This window comes from Amblyomma americanum, chromosome 2, assembly GCF_052857255.1.
Source record: "Amblyomma americanum isolate KBUSLIRL-KWMA chromosome 2, ASM5285725v1, whole genome shotgun sequence".
NCBI lineage: Eukaryota > Metazoa > Arthropoda > Arachnida > Ixodida > Ixodidae > Amblyomma > Amblyomma americanum.
In genome coordinates, this window is record NC_135498.1 from 81,678,634 (window position 1) to 81,697,290 (window position 18,657).

The 18,657-nt window shown below is 49.6% G+C and overlaps 1 protein-coding gene and 1 non-coding gene across 5 annotated transcripts in view; one reads left to right on the forward strand and one right to left on the reverse strand.

Annotated features, from left to right (window-relative positions):
• Positions 1-18,657, forward strand: part of LOC144121526 (monocarboxylate transporter 5-like) — a 171,365-nt gene that overhangs the window by 116,047 nt on the left and 36,661 nt on the right. The window contains exon 1 of one of the 4 annotated variants that reach the window (XM_077654774.1): positions 13,838-14,474. The exons of 2 other annotated variants lie outside the window; for them this stretch is intronic. The gene's annotated coding sequence lies outside the window, so the exon portion shown is untranslated. Of the gene's footprint in view, positions 1-13,837; positions 14,475-18,657 lie in introns of those variants that run through there. One more of the 4 variants, XM_077654776.1, reaches the window with a different exon arrangement.
• TRNAK-CUU (transfer RNA lysine (anticodon CUU)) lies at positions 904-976 on the reverse strand. The gene has a single exon. It is a non-coding gene; the product is annotated as a tRNA-Lys (tRNA).

The following is an 18,657-nucleotide window of genomic DNA, read 5'->3' on the forward strand; positions in this document are numbered from 1 at the left end:
CCACCAGTCTAGGTGGTTCTGGTTCAGACCGTGCGAGCGGGTGGCGTGGCCTAGCCCGTCAACCACCGTGTGAGTGTGACACGCCGTACCCAAGCTTCACTCTCCCCCACCCATCACAGGTCGTTAGTTATCCTTAATTCTGCGGGAGCACATACAGGAACACTACAGGCCGCTTTCCACCAACGCCACCTAGACGAACTTCTTAAGGCGCCAATATACTCCGACGTCCTCGGCGCGCGGGTGAGCGACGGTGGCGGTCGGCCACGTAAAGTCGGCAACGCCGCGCCAGGCGCAAATTTGGCCCACCTACAATCCGACTGCTCCGACGCGACGCAGCCGCTGCGTCTGGAGAAGCGCATGCGCAGAACGTCCGACACGCCCTCTGTCGTGGATTCGGAAAACAGCGCTGCCCATCCTCGGGACCGGCCGTGCCCCGACGAAAGGAGGAACCAACTCCGTCGGCCGGCGCGGCCCGCGCGAAATGCAGCCTGCTGCATTCGGCGCCGGGAGCCGTCGGACCGCGCTGGAAGCCGCCGAACACGCCGGCGGTCAGGCGCCGCTGGAGTGTAGATGGTCGCGTTTTGCCGACGTGACGTCGCCGTGCCGCGCGTTACGTCGGAGTATAACCGCGCCTTTACTTTGCCACCAACTGAGGCTTCTGACGCACGGATGGACAGATTTTCCCGACGGGGGTGGTTCTAATGCTAAAGAATTAAGAGAACATACACCCAATGAGGTGTTCGATCTCACGCTCCTGAGCGCCTTGCTCTACAGATTGAGCTAGCCGGGCGATGGGTGAGGATTTCGTTCGATGCTATGTTGTACGTGGCGCTCTACTTTGCAACGATAGATATCATTGGTGAACAAGAGTACAATTAAAAAGAAATGGAAGAAAAAAAGAAACGCCCAACGTGGGGCTCGAACCCACGACCCTGAGATTAAGAGTCTCATGCTCTACCGACTGAGCTAGCCGGGCGATGGGGATCACAGCATGTAAGGGGTTATATATAGGCTAGCTAGCAAGCCTGTTCGCTTTTTTTTCTTTGTTGCCGATTTTAGGTTTTTAGACAGGTTGCAAAACTACACACAAAATGTCAACACTGCCTATGCCAATAAACATGAGTGATTATGGGGAGGACTTGTTAATCTCTAAATTCTCTCAGATAAGTAGAATAACGACTGCCAACCGCACCGACATGACGCCACCAGCACCGCCAAATTTGAAAATCTGGACTAGAATGTTCGTGTACCATTGGAGTTTCGCATGTGATTATACTAACCCGACCTACTCTTTCACATTTTTTATCTCATACATGCGGACGTACTGCGATGCCAGCGCACTGATCATTTCGATCGTGGATTTTTTTTTCAAGTGCCAGTACAGTACGTTTCGCGTATTCAGCCTGAAACGGGACGGGTAGCTGTTTTCTAAGCTATCCGAGATACTACCGACGTCCCTAACAGCGCCTGAAGGCAAGTTTCTTTGCTGGAGGACCGAAGCACAAAGCATTTTAGCCCTATGAACTTATTGTGCTACCGTGGAGCTGGAGTGACACAACTGTAGAACATTGAGCCTCCGAAATAAAAGAGCTCTCGGGTGGACGGTACAATTAATGAACGGACGGAAAAGAAAACTTAAACTGGGCAAAATTGGTTTATAATATTAGCACTCCGCAATTTTTGTACACGTTACGAACTGCTGTCTCAGTTACTAAGGCGGACACTTTGGCTAGTTGTAAAGCGTTCGATATCATTTTGCTAGCGCTTAGTGAACACACGCGACAAATAACACAAATACACAGCTAGCGTCTGTCCTGTGTATTTGTGTTCTTTGTCTCGTGTGTTCATTAAGCGCTAGCAAAATTATTTCAAATGCTGTCTCAGAAATGACAACCAAAATAAAAAATGAGACCAATAGTACAAAATCTCGTCCACAGAGTAATATTGTCACGAAGTGATGACTGCAATCGGGAGAGCAGAAAGGCTGCGAAAATGGCGTCTAAACAAAACTCTTCATTTGGGCTGACTTGCGGCCACAATGAACGGAATCACTCGGCGGCGGCGGCGTAGCAACAAGCGTGCTCGGCGGTCGTCGAACAGAATGCCCGCCGCTGTCCGCCGTGCTCAATTCAAAGCTGATAGCGAACTTTCGAGATAAAGCGTGCAAAGTTACTAGAACATTATGGAGCAATGTAGAATCAGTTCTGCCTGGATGCGATCAATCGAGATAAATATGGTGGCGTTTTGCATCGCGAGCAAAGCAATAAAGCGGCGTGCCGGCAGCTTTGAAGAATGAACAAACAAACACGGTGTCACATATATTAAGGAGCCTAAATGAAATGTTAAAGGAAGGAAGGAAGGAACGAAGGCCTCAGACGTTGCTGGCACATACCCACTACGGGGGAGTGGCCAAGACACAGGCGGTTAATTACTGGATACAGAAAAGTTTTGACGGGAAAAGGAGTGGCAATAGTATGTAGTCTGAGAGATTGGAAGAGGGAAGGAAAGGGGTCCAGTTAACTTGGAGATCAAAGACGGGACAGTTGCTTAATGTGCATAATAGTACACAATGCCTGTAATGTTGCAATGTCGTACTGACTGAGGGCGGGAAAAAGAAATTAGAATGGGAGTCGCTGCGTTTGTTGAAGAAAATTTTGCACAGCAGAGCGCACACTCCTGTCGCTTCGTTCAAGCAAAGAAGCGCCAATGGAAAGAACAACCGCGGAAGACACAGGCAAGCCCAGTTGATGAAATTGAATTTGCAAAAGACGCTTCCTCAAATGAGAGAAGCGGCGGCAGAACAGCAGGAAGTGATCTATTGTCTCAGGCTCGGCACAAAAAGGGCACAGTGGGGAAGCTGCCAGGCCAGTTCTGTGAAAGTAGAAATTTAGAAGGGGAACCCGGCAACGCAAGCGTGTGAAAGAGACCTCTAGTCTGCGTGAGCACCAGTCTTTGCAACTCCACGGATGCAGAAGATGCTGATATTCGGGAGATGATGTAAGAGCCGAGGCAGCAAATTCCTGAAATATTGTGTAGCTGCGAAACCTCACGGCAGCTGTATATGCACACGATGGCAGGACAGCAACAATTGGGCCGCTGAGAGAGGCTCTTGCTAAGGAATCTGCAACCTCATTTAAGTGAAAGCCCATGTGACCGGGTACCCAAAGCAACCTTACCGAATCTAGATGGAGCGGAATCAGGAATTTGAAGAGGCGTAATGGCCGAGAGTCAGTGGGTGAGGATAAGGAAGAGCAAATGGACAGAGAGTCTGTCATAACCACGACCTGGGAAACGGTAGATTCTAATTTTCGTAAGGCTAAGATTACTGCTTATAATTCAGCCAGAAAAATTGGAGTGAAGTCAGGAAGACGGAGAGAAAAAGACCAATCCAGTGAAGGCGAAAAAATTCCCACACCTGCCTTTTCGCGATCCTGCGAGGCATCGGTAGCAATAAGAACATGAGAAGGAAAGGACCTTAGGTGGTCCTGCAATAGACCCTGAAGAAGCGGGAAGGGCTGCAGCTTTGCATTCGATGGGAAAATGTCATCGAATTCAATCTGGACAGATGAGGAGTTGTTATATATTTGGCGGACATCTGTAAAATGAATATTTATGCAATCAAGGAGGGACTGCACGTAACATATCTGCGGGGTATGAAATCGAGACTAGGCAGCACTAAAAAAGGCGGAAGGTTGACTAAGAAATATTATACTGGAAGCGTGAAGAGGTGAGTCGCACAATTTTAAAAAATGTTTGAACTGTTAAAAGGCGAAACCTAGCTGATAACGAAGGCATTCGCGCCTCAAGGTGCAGAACAGCATTGGCGACATATTTTGGAAGCCCCAGACAAAGGCGCAACGCGTCACGCTCCAAAAGCACAATAGGGCGAAGTTTATAGGCAGGAGCTCCTGAGAATAAAACACACCCGAACTCCAAAATTGGGCGGACGTACATTTCATAAATCATCAGAAGCGTATGCCTTCTCATGCCTGACCTAGCACTACAAAGCCTGCGCAGGATGCCAATGGCCCGAACTCCTTTTGCAGAAACTTGCTCAATGTGTGGCCGCCAGGAGAGAGTAGAGTCGTATATTACACCGAGATACTTCACCGTCTGAACTTGAAGTATTATGTTATTTCTATAGACCAGGCAGATATTTACTGGAACAGAAACTGGAAATACTAACAATGCGCATTTCTTCACATTAAGGGACAGATGAATTCTTCCTAGCCAGTTGTCAAGAACATTGAGGTAATTTTGCAGAGTTTGATAAAGAGTGTGAATGTCACCTGCTGATGCAAAAAATGCAATATCGTCGGCGTACACATAAGTTTTCACATTTTGAATGCATGGAATTGAGCTTAGAAAAATGTTAAAAAGAACAGGTGAGAGAACTGATCCTTGCGGAACACCTCTTGCCTGTGGAAATCTCCTTGAGGAAACACTATTTTGGCAGCAGTAAAATTCTCTATTTTCAAAAAAAAAAACAGAAATCGAGGCTACAAAATAGCTTGGGAAGTTGAGTTCCTGTAATCTTAGTAATAGAGTCGAGTGCTCCATGCTGTCGTATGCTTTACTGACATCCAAGGTGACAAGCGCAGCAAACTTCTTTCTATTGCGAGCTAATTTAATACGACTCTCAAGGTCAGTATGAGCACACCAAACTGAACAACCCGGCCTGAAACCAATTTGGCATGGATTCAATACAGCATTTTCTGAAATGAATGACATGACACGGCTGAGAAGGACCCTTTCCACCAATTTCACTAGGTTCGATGTTAACGAAATAGGGCGTATGTTGTCTAAAGTTAAGCCATCCCCTTGCTTTTTAAGCAATGGAACTATTTCAGCAAGACGCCACTCATGCGGTATCCAAGGACCTTTAATAGAATGGTTAATTAGAGCCAACAGGTCTGCAGGAGATTCATTGAACAATATTTTGATCATAGATGAAGTGACCTTATCGGGGCCAGGAGCCGCTGGGGATAAGCGCAGAACAATTTGCGACAGCTCAGTCATAGAGACCTCAGTGAAATCACTTGAGGTGCATGTGAATATAGTAGGAGAAGGTAAAGCAGATGTAAAGCGAAGCTCTAGGCCACACGCAATATCCTCTAAGGCCTTTGCGATGTTAGCAGGGGACTGAACGAGGGATTCAATGTTGGCAGCCGGAGGAATCACCTTGTTGCGCCTCATGAAATTAAACAAAGCTCGTTTATTTCCTGATTGGGAAAGGAAATCATAATGACTTGTATTATACTCCTCCTTTGCACGGGCGACAGTGCGCTTAAATGTTGCTGCAACATACTTATAAACCAACCAATTTTTTGGGCGAGTGAGAGCGAGGCACAAGGGGGAAAACCGCAAAGAAGCGGAGGCTCCGGCGGGTCAGGGTCACTTTGGCTGGAAGAGAGCGACGCCGGTTATTGCTCCGGTGAGCTCGCGTTCTACGACATCGCATCGTGGACCTCCTGCCGTGCCTGAGCCCGTTCCGGGGAGTCAACGGAGGACGCTACCACCTACAACGGCCAGGGCTGTCTCCAGCGCTGTTGCCACCCATCCGGGTGGTGCCCCCAACGCCAACAACACCGGCATCACCTCCACGGGCGCTTGGACCGAGAGCTTGTACGACGCAGCCAGCGACGCCAGCCCAAGCGCGTCGAACGCCGCCTCGACGCCGCCTACTGGATCCATACAACGCCGCAGCCACACCGAACCAACCGTGAGCACGAACGCCGACCGCTAATAGTAGAACACTAGTAGTAGACGCTAGTAGCAGTGTGCCCGGGTCGTGTGTATTTATAGTCTTTGTGGTTTGTGTGAGTTTTGTTAGTTTTGTGTTCTAGTGTGTATGCTACGTAGGGTGTATTAAATGTGCGTTCGTGTGGGTACACCCGTCGCCTAGTCCATTCTTTCGGTCCGAGTGTTCTCCGGAGAGATCCGTGACACACTGCAAAGATTCGCGGAAATGTAAAATTTTCACCTCTATGCACTGGTAACCTGCGCCTGCAGGCGGTGATGTACAGGTATCGCCTTACGTAATCGCGTCTTTTTTCTGGATACGAGCCCGAAGGACTTCTGCAAGGGTGTGGAAGCTGCTCGGTGACATACGCAGGTAGCTGCCGAGAAAAGAACAACCCAGTGAGGTGATAGCGCTTCGCATATACGGTCCCGAAGCAGTGGCAGGAGGTTGCAGCCTTGACCCAAACGGGCGCGTTCCTGCAAAGATGGCCGCACCCACCACCGCCTCCGGCGCGTACTGATCTTTCCTATTCCTTTTGCAACTCTGCCAGCGAAACCATTACAGAGTTGCAGAGGAGAATCGAAACGATTTCCCTCTCCTCTGTAATGGCAAGCTCACAACCGGGAAATGAAACAAGGACTGCGATAAAACGATAGATAAAACGTCGCAAGTCAGTGTGCAGCCGCGCAACTAACGACAGAAAAGCGCGCGAACTATCTGCGGGCTTCAAGCGATACCGGAAAAGAAACTGCCGTCAGATCTCGCTGCTTCCGTGAAAAAGCGAGAAGCAGCCGCTGTTTCGCGTCGGTTCCGCCGCCGCGGGCGTGAGAATAGGCCCCTTTTGCAGCGAGAGCTACACTGGGCTACCAGTCGATGATTTCGCGGTACATGGGAGAGGAAAGTTGTGCGCATGTGCCGTTATCATGGCAACCAAAGAGGAGTCAAGTGCAGCGTGCGCTTCGCCGTCGCCGCGGCCGCGCGCCCGCTCCACCGTCAAAGCCGAGCGTGACGTCACGCGGATGAGAAGTCGTCAGCATGCGCCTATGCCATGGTAACCAGAGAGACCCGACACCTGCGCCGCATTCTTCGTCGCCGCCTTGCCGCACGCCGCTCTATCACCCGAACACCCCGCGTCGCATGCGCAACATTGCGCATAAAAGGCGGAGATGTAGTGGACGTCTGTATCACAACGTTTGACATGCATACAGAGAAGGAGAGCCCAGCCGCTTCTAAACGGAGGTATAGACAAGAGAAGGTTAACTCTTCCGATCCTGAGGTTATCGCCTGGCAGTTGGCTTGAACCATATAAGAACGCTGGAGTCTGTGTGTACGTGAAACAAGGTATCACCGCTTTAAGACATCTCCCTTCGATCGCGGTGAATAATGGTAAAGCCTGCTGTGTTCGGCTTCTGGAAAGCGGCATCATCATCCAAGGTGTCTACGTGGCACCGGGAACATCTGCCAAGCAGACGATTGCATGATGTGGTTGCCACGTGTATACCAGCCTACGGCACGGTTTCACAGTTGTGTGTGACTTTGGATGATTTCGACAGGAAACAGGACACTCTTAGTCAGTTTACGACATAAAATTTTGACTTTAATTTAGCTTCGGACCCTCACGTCCAGACTGCAAATGGAGAACTACTTTAGAGTTTGTATAATAAAGAGATTGTACCAGATCGAAATACTGTATCGACACAATTGAGGCCGCTGCATGCTACTTCACAGATCATCGGGCAGTCTTCGTCTCTGTAAAGCAAAATGAATAAAAAAATGTGTATATACCAAATGCCTCTCATTGCTAAACCGAGAGTGACGACAACAAGCTCAGGCAGGGAAACGTACCTCTCGCTACGTATATCGTGGCATAGCCGAGCTAAGCCACTGCCAATTTTTTTTTTTCCGGTGAGGCGAATCCTCTTCGCTCGCCGGAAATTTGGCGTGAATGCGCCTTTAGGCGGCATTCCTACGTATCCCGCTGGATTGATGGCAAAAAAAAAAAAACATCCGCAGAAATGCTGGGGTCACTGGTCAGTCAATCCCCTTTTTGCAAACCTAGGCACATTCCCAAGTTCATCGCCTTTCTTCTTGCAGTGCAAAACATTTAATCTTTTCGACAGCTTGCATAACACCGCCATGGTCAGCACAAAATTCTGCACCATCGTACGCACGGGTCAGAAGCCGAACGTGCACATTAGAAACGGGCTTGCAGCGTACGCTATAAACACAAATAGCTCCACATGGGAGTAAAAAGGGTGTAAGCTGTTCTCTAGCGGACTCCCTTCTAGGGTCGGGGTATGCTCACTCGATCACTAAATATACCGAATGCTTACTCTTAGCAACCGAGGAACATTCCCAGTGGAAATAATAGTAACATGATGCAAGGGGAAGATGCTTTTAAACGCAGCACCAGGGGTCTTGAGGTTAGCGAACAGAGGAGATTGAAGCCCCGCTTAAAATCTTCGTACCTGCAAGAACATGGCATGTTTCCAAGAAGAAATTTGTTTCCGTTACCAACCTATGTATTTCACATTTTTAGTGATAAATACCTATCTCGGGGCTTGGACAGCATACCCTGCTCCCTAAAAGAGTGTGAGCTAGAGGACAGGTTACTGCCTTTTTACTTCTATTTAGGCTAGTTCGTGTTTAGAGTGTATATTTGCTTTTGATAACACTGAGACAAAACCATTCACTGTACCTACAGAAGGGAGGGGTGGGAGGGAGCGACCTATAGCGATACTCTGTCAAATGCGTTTTTCAGATCAATTGGAGGCACTGCCTGCTGGCTTCTCCTCCATTGCATAGCGGCAGCCCAGAAAGCTTCGTGCTAGGAGTATGCTCGCAATATGCTGCTGCCTCGTGTGCCGCACATTTCATTCGGTCCGCTTGACATCACAATAACTGCCTGCCGCCTCTCAGTCAATATTTTCATCATAATTCTGCAGTCATGGATGGTGAGCCAGATTGGGTGGTAATATTCTACACTGCGCAGTAAATCAGGGTCGTCTATGTATGGAGTGTATGCAAACCTGCGAAGGACAGAGGTAGCATGACAGGTCGATTGCATCGTTGTGCATGTCTGCTGTAGGACAGGCAACAGTACCTTTACAGACTTGTAGAATAACCAAGTTAGATTGGTGGGACTAGGTTACTTCTTTAAGGTGCAAGCTTTCAGTGACGCGCTCACCTTAATCTACTGAAAATGGCTCTTAAAATTTGTCATGTCTTGGTACCGAGAGAAAAAAAATTCGCTCTTGAAGCGCTCTCTGTGTCCCTTAGCTGCAAAGACGAATAAGTTCGGGCAGCGTTCAAAGACAGCGCATCGAATAACTTTTGCAGCGTTAAGCGATTTTGCCGTCTAAAAGTTCAATGGCATTGCAGATGGTTTCTTTGCCTGCAATGCCAGCGGGGTGTACGAATTCGCTGTATTTGTGGCAGTGAAAATTGAGATGAGAGTCGAAGAGTGACTGTACAGAGCGGAAGCTACTGGCTGTGCTTTTGCAGAGGTCTCATCTGACAATAAAAAATTCGATTGTATGGATAGTGTGTGATGCATCGATGTAAACTATGCGCTCCTGCCTGGGCAGCGACAATATCATTTCCTTCACTTCGCTGCTCTATAGTTGCGGTCTTACTTGATTTATAGAAACTGCGGCCAATAAGAGTAGCTCGTCAGATTCCGTGCAGTTCGTAGAGTTGAGTGTGAACTGCACCGGTACTCCGAACCACATGGCGTTTGCTTCTCACAGCATGCGTCTGCATGGTTTGGGAGGCAGTTACAACTTTTTTTCTCGTACAAATACGGGAATGGCTACGCCGATGAATGCGACATGAAGGCTGTGTCGGCTGAGCAAGACTAATGAGTCTCTCCTGGCGGAGCTATAATTTATTCCCTTGCAAAAGTAGAGGCCGAGAGTACTGAACAGCACGCAGGATGTTCCACTGCGCCATTAAGAGACCTCATGCCTGCAGATGTTCAGTGGTACTGGGGCCCGCTACAGCAGCACAGCTCTGAAGGTGTGAAGCAGGCTCGAAGTGAAACACAATTTCTTGTGCACAAGGAAACAAGGAGGCGACACACCCTGACAGTAGGAACATCGTCCTACGGCTCATGTGCAGTTGTCCTGCAGCAGTCACATGAATGGCTGCTACAAGTACCGTATGCATCACGTTCACGTTACGGTAGAGAACAGATGTATATGCGCGAATCTAGAATGAAGCCCTAGCCATCACTTCAGCATGTGAAAACTACCGCAGGTAGGAATTGCTCCCCAGTGATCTCATGCTTCAAAACATGGGCAATTACTGGTCCGGAATTCTCAAGTTACCCGATTGTTACGCAACTTTGCGGCATTCAGTGGAACTGCTCAAGGCGGCTCAAGAGATGGAGAAAGAAATTTTGCAGGGTGTCGCGAACTAGGCAGATCATAGCAGTCGCGCATATGTGTGTACGATTCCCAGAAAATGAACACGGACCGCGCAATAAGCCCTATGTTGAACCTTACTTCCACAACAATTTCCATCAAAGATCTCGAATGATGCCAGTTTTTTGTCTCTATTGCTGTATCACAGAGACAAAAGTCAGGTAAGGTGTATAAAGTAGTCGCTTTAATGTTGTTTGAGACTGAACCTTGTTTTGATGAGAGTCTCTTTTCCTTTCACAATTTTTACAGCGAAAGCTGTTATACGGATCCCTCTCTGGTGGATTCAAGGCGTATAACTTCAGTATCTGGTCACGTGATCGGTCACGAATTCACGGTCAAGTAAGCAGCGCCAAGCAAACGTTACCTCGCGCCCGTTGCGATGGTTGTGGTAGCCCGGGTAACCACAAAGTCTGCAGACCTTGTAGGCTTTATACTGTAGGTCTTAGGGATGAACTAAATACAGGCAACAACTTTCGATGAGATCAGCGCTCTACGCGGCAAAGCGTAAACAATTGGAAATTAAAAAAAAAAAACCTTTCTTGACGCAACGCTCACACCACTCTGTCCGGCCTCAATCCAAGGCTCGATGGGGCACATTCTAATCTTGTTGGCACAATGAACGCAATCTATCGCATGCACCTTAGCTACCGTTTCTTCCCGGCGACGCTGCAGCCTTGCCTTTACCGCTTAACGTTTATTACACGCATGCCAGCATGATGTACGATCAGCAAGAAATGAAACACGAACAAGACAATTAACTTAGCCACGAACAGCAAAATAAGAAGCTATTAGCTAGGGGAAGCTTAATACTGGCAGAAGGTAATTTCACTTCTAAAGCTTGAGGACTCTTCTTCAGAAGTGTTAATCAATCTCGGTTCTATTTGCATTCCAGGGGCTAATACGTTTGCGTTTTCGTGTCGGCCCCTCAGCTTTCTTGTTCGCGTTTCATTCATTGCTGATAGTACCTATCTATATATACGACAGTCTGCATCGTTAAGGTTTCACCTCTTGCTGTTATCTACAAAAAGCATCAAGCAAAACTACAAACCAGGCCACAGACAAAGCGCGGCCTTTCCTGGCAGACATTACGAGACCATGGCTGACGAGACCATGGCCTTTACGGCAGTCGCCGTCGTCTTTGCCAGCGCACACGTACACGTTCCATCTGAAGATTCTCCCACCTCAATCGATCCGCGCATCGCCAATTTCTTCGCAGAGGAGCGATCTCTGCATACGGTAACTGGCGCTCCCAGTGCAGTCGCCGAACGGCACAATGGCCGCGCGCTCCCACAGATCAAGGTTGATCTTGGAAACGGTTCGCACAGAGCACGTTTTTTTTCTATCTCGTTTCGACATCTCCGCTGTTTTCCCTCTATAGCGAATGCTTTCGAAGAGGCGGAGCGTGCGCGCGATTTCTCAGGGACGAGGCCGCTGCCACATCGGCGCATCTAATTTTGATGGCGTACGTTAAAGTTTATGCCTGCCACGAAGAGGAACTGATCATGCAGCATCGATAGATCGTACAGCTCTTTGCAGGAGTTCCCAGGCCACTTAGCTTTTGACTCGAGCGGTCGTCCAAACCTCCTGGTTAGACACCTGCCGAGCACCTGGAACTCAAAAGCTCCAGACACCATGGACGGTAGCCTCGCTTTGAGTGCTAGCACAACTAGATACATGTTGGGGCAACCATCGAAGTGACTCAGCGGCTAATGCGTTCACGTGATGAGTTCAAAGTCGCGGGATGGATCTTGGCGCGGCGGCTTTGTTTCGATGATGGCAAAATGCAAAACACTCTCGTGCGCGTTAAGCGACTTCAAGGGGTCTAAACTTATCCGGAGCCCTTCACTGCGGTGTGTGTCGTAGCCCACGTGCGGTTTCGTTCATGTGTGGGCACCCAAAGTGTCTTAAAGCGATAGCATTAAAAGCCTCATCTGGAAAAAAAAAGTAGTCCTTGGTCTTAAAATTCACCCAATGGATGGAGGGAAGTGGCGTCACTTTCGGTAAGGGAATCAACAGCTTATAATGCTTTAGCATTGGCAACACGTCATGCAGTTAGGTGTCGCTGCGAATTTGTCAGCTGGAGCTGCAACGGGTTATTTGGCGTAAACAGTGCCGATGTCGTATGTTGTAACCGACAACTCCCACGTTCACCTTTCGCGAACGAAAAATGTTTACCAGGAGCAACAAGGCAAAGTGTACGCGGTTGAACCTTTCGATCTTGTCCATGAATATTTCGAAGAGGGAAACGTCTCTATGTATAAAATCTGGCTCAAAGTGGCCTTCACTATGACCTTGTCCCACAGTCCTAAAAGCCCGCAACTTCCAGAGTTATTATCTTACCAATCATGAAACAATTACAGACAGGAATGGGAGCTGGAGTACCTGCAAGTGTTCTTTAGCCGTCAGCAATCGCTTTCAATGCCACAATCGGCGCCACATGCAGTCAACTAGCCTCCCAGTTTTTTTACAAATGATAGCGCAGGATTTCGATGCACGGGTCTCGAAGAGAGCTGCTCAACTGTTGCGATCAAAGAGCTGTGACAACTCCTGTGGTGGCGAAGAGATGACTATTTAGTTTTTTTTTTTTTGCAGCTCTCAGTACAGTTGAGATCCGCTCTCTCTCCACAGATCCGGGTCGTCGTCCAGACTTTTCGACGTCTGCAAGACGCTCTCAGCAGCATCGGGAGCTGTAGTTGAACGTCAAGGCCACCGCGCCTCACAAGGCCTTGAAGGCCTTGCTTTGCTTGTGTTTAGTGAAGCCGACAGACATTTCAGGACGCCGCGCACTACAGGCCTGCTGGTGTTTCTTCTCTACTCGACCTCTAACTTTTGCTCTTGTCTCCACCTCCTCTCGCTCCTGGGACCCGGACGTGCCTGATTAACCTACCCGTGCTAAGCTACCCGTACTTGCAACGGTCAGTCTGCATTGCAACTACACAGTCGCTGGAGTAAGCAATCGTAATAGGCAGGTGTCCGCCACAGCAAAGTACCACGATGCAATCTTCTCCCGAAAAGTCATGCAAAACCGCTTACACCCTTCCCAATTATCTTTTATTTCTCTTGTACGGCCGTTGCCGGGCGCGGAACGAATCGATGCTGGCGCGCGCCAACGGTAACGTTCCCGTCGTCCTTGACGAAAGCACCCACGCGCGAAGCGCGATTGCGGCTAACGCGGAGCGGGTCCATGTACGCGGAACAATAGAGGACGCACACGGCCTCCTCTGAAGTACCGCGCAAGCCTTTCGTCAAAAACAAACTAAAAAAAAAATCGACCCCCAGGAGCCGTCCCCCTCCAGAGTTGCTCATTAGTGCCGCCGACACACAACGGTCGCTTGCTTACTTAGTCCGCGTTTACGCTCTAATGGCGGCATCGGCAAGGCCGGGAACTTTCTTCAGCGTCGCTCATTACTTTCTGTAACACCACAAGAGGAAACGGCTCGACAGCGCCGAAGGTTAGAACGTCGAAAAGACTAGACGACCGCACGACTAAACCTCTGCACGATACGCCTTTCGCTCGCTTCCCGCGTTACGCGAGCATTTTCGCTTTCGAAATCATTCTTCTGCCCGTTGGCTACCATGACGACAGCGACGACTGCGACGTCGTCGAGATGAGCGAATGGCAGCTTTCCTGCGATACCATCTCCAGACGAGCAGAAACCGCGCCGAGACTGCAACTCAGGACCGGCCAAACTCGGGACCGGCTCGGCTACCGCGTAGCGCCGGGAGCGCTGGCTCTCACCGAGCCGCTTTCCTTCTTTCAAATCTGAGCGCGCTCGAACTCTCTCTGCCTTTCCTCTCTCATACCCTCTGCGTATGTACACACGCGCTTGGCAGCTGGTTTCCACTGTAGCATGCCAGCCCGGCGCTTGCTCTCTCATGACTCTCCATCTCTCACTCAGGCTCCTACCGTTTCCTCTTTCAACCACTATCTCTCTCTCTAGTTTCTTCTTTTTTTTCCGTTATTATTACTCCTTCCCTCTGTCTGCCGCCGCCGCTGCCCAGGGCGACCGAGGGCGCGCGCGTGCACTGTTTCTCGTTGTCGCAACGATCCCGCCACATGCGCCAGCGCCGGCGTGGAGCTTGGCGGCGCGGTGGCTAAAAGCGTCGCCCCAGCGCTCGGGACGACGGCGCCGAAGGATGTGCGACTCGTCTCCGTGAGCCTGTGAAGCGAAAGGCTTGAATACTCCGTTCGTGGGGCACCGACCATTGACGTCGTTGTTTTCGTGGCCGGTGACGGCTGACACGTCGTCGATCAGGATGCGGCGCAGGTCGTCGGCCTAACTGAGGCACGTGCACGCGAGAAAAAGGTATGTTTGTTCAGTATGATGCCTTGACGGTTGTGCTAAGTTTCTCAGTTCTCTCTCTCTTGCTTGCTGGAGATTCCTCCCTTGAAGCTTCTTTAGAGAAAATTTTCCGAGGTGTTTGACCACCTGAAGAAGTTTTTTCGGTGGTACGGTCCGTCCCCACGCCCTATCAACACCGGTTGACGGCACCCGTTATATCGACCGTCGGTGGCCTTCGACGTTATTTATGGTACAAGTTTATTCTGAACGCCTAGCACGTCTGACAAGCCTGTCGGGTGTGGCGACTGCCAACCGACGCTTTTAGCTACGGTTCTTGCTCGTATATTAGATTACGTTTAATTTGACTGGGGCTGAATGGACGTCCCGGTAATTGCAAATTGTAGCATGGATGCTTCAGAATCTTCCAGCTTACCATCACAGAGAGGGGTAGTCAGGGCAGCCAATTGAAACCGTCGTCTGCGCTTTTCGTATGCCTATACATTGGATATCGTTTTTTTGTTTAAAGTGGCTTGGAACAGAATCTGTCGCCTTGAATAGGGGAGCGGCTGAGTAGTAACCAAACAGCTTGGCAATTCGTTGCACGGGAGGAATACTTCAAAATCAATTGCGCGCAGTTAACACTCTCATCACGTCGCCTACGTTTACTTCGTTGAGAGTGAACGAGAAAAAGGAGGGAAAGGAGGATACCTTGTAGAGGAGCATCCGAAGCGCGGAAATCGCTAACTTCACTTCCCACCTGGGATGAAACGTCGTTTCCTTCTTTCTCTCCCTCTTTCTTTCTTTTTTTCCTGCCTCTTCTTTCTGTTCTCTGTAGCTTTCAGACTGCATGTATACTTGCACTGACGCTTCCATCTGTGCTTTCATACTCAGCAGTAACTTCTAGCTCCGTCTGTTTTCACTGCATCACTGATGCTGCGTTTCCTACCTTTCCATTGACAGCCTTTCCGTAGCTGCAAGGGACGCCAGTGGCATGCCAGGACGAAAGCGTATTTTACAGCTGACTCCGTGAAGTATCAACTCCGCTGCACAAACTACACTAGTGAGCTAACAGGTATACGAGCAGCAGTGTACAGGAAGCCAGCGACGCCACTCATTACCTCTGACCAGCGATCAACGCGTGACCAATGGGTAGACACTAGAAGACGTAGCCGCCCGCATGGGCTTTGGCTTAAACTTCAGGGTGGTATCGTACAACTTCCCAGCGGCCCGAGCACTTCACTTGACCCTAGGTGACGGGACAGTTTGCGGATCTCTGAGTGGGCGACCAATAATAATAATAATAATTGGTTTTGGGGGAAAGGAAATGGCGCAGTATCTGTCTCATATATCGTTGGACACCTGAACCGCGCCGTAAGGGAAGGGATAAGGGAGGGAGTGAAAGAAGAAAGGAAGAAGAGGTGCCGTAGTGGAGGGCTCCGGAATAATTTCGACCACCTGGGGATCTTTAACCTGCACTGACATCGCACAGCACACGGGCGCCTTAGCGTTTTTCCTCCATAAAAACGCAGCCGCCGCGGTCGGGTTCGAACCCGGGAAGTCCGGGTCAGTAGTCGAGCGCCCTAACCACTGAGCCACCGCGGCGGGGCAGGCGACCAATCTCCGATTCGGTTATTCACACGAGGTGCTTGCGTCGCGTGTGGCGTGGCTGAAAAGCTCTGAAGCGCGCAACTTTGAGGAGGGGGGAGAAAAATTGGCGGTAGTTTAGCTCTGGTTAAACCTGGAGTGACGCGATAGCTACAGCTGACCGAGCAGAACTTGCGCAGTTGAATTGCAAAGTTAGTCTTTTGCCGCTACGTTTCACTGGGCGTTCCTTCTTCATCTTCGCGCCACTTGACACGGCGCATGCGCACAGCTGTTGCATCTCGGTTTCGCCGGCGCGCCGCCCCGCAGGCAGCAGCAGCTGCTTCGCACCACGTGGTTGGTCACGGGACCAACACGTGGCGGTGGCAGCGCCGCCACGCCGTGCCACCGCCACGCTGAAGGCTCGAAATGCGGCCGTAATGTTGCTATCGCTAAAAAAATCTTTACGAGGCCAGTATTCATCATCATCATCAGCCTGACTACACCCACTGCAGGGCAAGGGCCTCTTCCATGTCTCTCCAATTAACCCTATCCTTTGCCAGCTGCATCCACCCTTTGCCCGCAAACTTCTTAATCTCATCCGCCCACCTAACCTTCTGCCGCCCACTGCTACGCTTGCCTTCTCTTGGAATCCACTCCGTTACCCTTAAGGACCATCGGTTATCTTGCCTTCGCATTACATGCCCTGCCCAAGCCCATTTATGCCTCTTGATTTCGACTAGGATGTCATTAAACCACGTTTGTTCCCTCACCCACTCTGCCCGCTTCCGGTCCCTTAACGTTACACCTATCATTTTTCTTTCCATGGCTCGCTACATTATCCTTAATTTAAGCTGAACTCTTTTCGTTAGCCTACACGTTTCTGCCCCGTAGTTGAGTACCGTTAAGAGTACCGGTTTACCAATGTATAAAAGTGTACAACAGCTCTATCTTACCGGAGGTCAATATTAGTGCCTGTTGAGTTCCAGTGCATATGCGTGGATTGTTTGCTAAGGCTAAACGTTTCATGCTGCGGGGTTAAATGCTTTAGGTAGCTTCGTCGGCAGCGAAAGCGTTCGAACTTCTATGATATCAGCTACGCAGCTAAGCCGCCAAGACGTTGTTTTGGTTCATAACATTTTTCATGTAACATATTTACTTTTACTCTTCTAAACCTAGTTAGACAGGTTTCGGAGGGATTCAGGTCTGGGAGTGGAGGGCCCCGGCTACTGAGTATTCGTCCATTACGGGCCGTGGTAGCTTAGCGGCTCTGGGTGTCCGGTTGCTGAGCATTAATTAATTCATTTATTACCCGCTATGGTTTAGTACAGATATGGGCGCCCGGTTTGTGAGCATTCATTCTTTACAGGCCATGGTAGCTTAGCGGTTCTGAGCGGTCGGCTGTTGAGCCCAAGGTAACGGGATCGCATTCCGCCCACGGGGGTGACCGAATTTGTACGGAGATGAAATGCAAAAACACACTCATGTGCACTGCGATGTTAATGCCCGTTGGAGAATTCCCGGGTACTTGAAATAAATCCGGAGTGGCCCTCACATAGTTCACGTGCAGCCTGCGGACGTTGAACCAACCAGATACTATCACGCCCTTCTTACTTGAAACCGGAGTTCTGTATCACGTTCGTCAAGTAACAAATACGCCGTGTGCGATCGTTCTAGAGATCCCAGACTATTTTCCGCAGCTCGGCTCACTGACCACATACCACAGGGCACATTTCAGCTACGACGACACAAGATACTTGCTTCTGTAAGTAAAAGGGCATACATTTATGAAATCTAAAGTCTGACCAAAAAAAACGTCTGGTCGGGTAGAAGATTCATGTATAAAGAAAGGAACTCCGACCAAAGGTTGTTGTTAAAACGAAGATGGTTCGGCTTCCATACGGAAGCCTTGATCACTAGCCTTGAAGCCTTTGGTCGGCGTTACTTTCTTTATATATTTATGCGTGAGCAACTGCAACGCACGCGATTTGCGTTGATACGGTCGCCTCACGTAGCGATAACACAAGCATCATCCCTGGTGGTGGACTGGTTGTTTACTTGCCTCTGTCTGACGTCACTGGGCAGGGCTCCTGTCAGGCTTCGCTGTATGCGTAATTAGCTGATGCGCGCTAGACTGCAGTTTGCCGACCTTTGCGCCAACTACGCTGCACGAAATTCTCGCACGCAACTCATTAAAAAGAAATATTGCTCTGACAGCAGTCTATGAAAACCTGATATGCAACTTACCCAATAAGGAAAAAAATAATGGAAATATAAAGCGCCAGTGTGTTCTGCTCGCGTAGCTCAAGTCGCAGCGTCAGATGATATCCCACGAGATTAGCCTGAAAGGTTGCATACCTGTCAGCAAAAAGAGAGACCAGAACAGCTCTGAATCGCGAATTTCGGGCAGTGCATCATCGCTTGCCGTCGTTCGTTTCTTTCTTATGCGGAGCACAGTTCCTCGAATGAGTGACGCAAGATGAATGCTTTTTTTTGGTGCCGTAACTCCAGCGACCCAGTGCAACGTACACGTTGCACAAATACAGATGAGTGAACACTACCATACTGCGTATGGTGAAGTTGCGCTGAAGTTTGCGGTGCCGATTGCAGCGCCATAACACACTGC